The sequence below is a fragment of the Tupaia chinensis genome, unplaced genomic scaffold, assembly GCF_000334495.1.
Source record: "Tupaia chinensis unplaced genomic scaffold, TupChi_1.0 Scaffold143845_1, whole genome shotgun sequence".
Lineage (NCBI taxonomy): Eukaryota > Metazoa > Chordata > Mammalia > Scandentia > Tupaiidae > Tupaia > Tupaia belangeri.
In genome coordinates this window covers 335,681-337,129 of record NW_006203696.1, presented here as the reverse complement: position 1 = coordinate 337,129, position 1,449 = coordinate 335,681, and the positions used below count along the sequence as shown (strand labels likewise).

Below are 1,449 nucleotides of genomic sequence, written 5' to 3'. Positions count from 1 at the left end.
TACCCAAGGGACCCTGGAAGGAACCAGAAACTGAGGAAAAGTTCCCCGGGTTGGCTTCCCCTTGGCTTGCTGGCCTCTCCAAGTGTCCCCAAGGCCACTTTTCACCCTTTCTGCCCAGGGGACACTTGAGTAGAATAATGAGCCCTCTCCGCCACCGTGGGGTGCCTGGCCACTCTGGAGTGGAGAGGAGGCACCCCCCCACTTGCTGTCTCCAGCTCCTCGGGCTCTGCTGGAGGGATGCGGTCACCCAGCGGAGGGCTCGGCCCATCACACACTGCCGACGCAGATGTCAGCTCCAGGTGCCCTTCCCCCAGGCCCTCAACCCCGCGGACTACACCTCCCAGTTCTATTCCTCACCCCAGCTAGCACCCCAGGGCCCGGCAGGGCGACCACGGCTCAGGGACCAGCCCTGCCGGCCATAGGTGAGCAAAGTCAATCAGCCCGGAGGCAGCAGGTCAGCAGCAGTCCGGCCCAGCAGCCCAGCGGCCACGGGGTCCCACGTGCTCAGAGCCACCCCAGAAGTCTCGCACTGCTCCAGCCAAGACGTGTGCATTTACCAAGATGCCTGGGGCCTAGGCAGAGCCCTGAGCTCTGGCAGGGCCAGTCTGGCTCTCGCCTTGCTCTGGGGCAGCAGGTTCAAATTTGGCAAAACTAACTCATTAAACAAGAACAAACCAGAGCAAAACACGGTGCCCAGTTAACTAGGAATTTCAGGAAAACAGCCAGCAGTTCAGCTCTAACGGGGCGCCCTGTATTATTTTCTAAATGTGGCAACTCTGCGCACCACTGGGAGGGAGGGTGAGGTGTGAAGTTGGAGCCAGAAAGATAAAGACCCAAGGGCCCCGCAGGGAGTCTTGCTCAGTTCCTGGCGAGCTGCGCTCCAGGCCCGCTGGTGCAGAGACACACCTTCGAGCAGAGGGGCCTGGGGGTCTGCCAGCCCAGGCCAGAACTTCATGGCAGGCGGGCGGCCCCCACCGCACCTCAGGCCACCTACCTTTTCTCCTGGCGGGCCGATGGCACCCTGGGGGCCTGGAAGACCCTGGCGGGGGAAGAGCCGGGAAGGAGAGGTGAGGGGGTGGACCGACCCAGAACGCCTCTGTGTCCCCCCACCACCCTGCTGACCCTCTCCCTCCGCTGGGCACCACCCTGGTGCTAGATGCCTCTAGGCACGCTGAGGGCCCAGCTCAGTGCTGCTCATTCTGGGTACCCCCAGACCTGCTGTCCGTGAGCTGTCTCCCCAGGCTCACTTACCTGGGCACCTGGGTTACCCTGCTGTCCTGGAGGGCCGGGCTCTCCCTGGGGACCCTGTAGGGTACAACCACAAAGGCACTGAAGGAGCTCTGGGAACGGCCCCTCCACACGCGTGTCCCCACCACCTGGCCCCTCAGTCTGCTCTGAGCTGCCCAGAGCAGCCCCAGGGACCGTGCCCAGGCGCAGCCGGTCAGGAAG

General features: G+C 63.6%; 1 protein-coding gene and 1 long non-coding RNA gene across 2 annotated transcripts in view; both read right to left on the bottom strand.

Moving 5' to 3' along the window:
• Positions 1-1,307, bottom strand: LOC114005470 (uncharacterized). Its single transcript, XR_003547323.1, has 3 exons — positions 1,252-1,307; positions 995-1,039; positions 1-13 (listed from the first exon to the last, which is right to left on the bottom strand). It is a non-coding gene; the product is annotated as an uncharacterized LOC114005470 (long non-coding RNA).
• The window catches only part of COL5A1 (collagen type V alpha 1 chain), a 184,251-nt gene that overhangs the window by 69,123 nt on the left and 113,679 nt on the right, over positions 1-1,449 (bottom strand). The window lies entirely within an intron of this gene.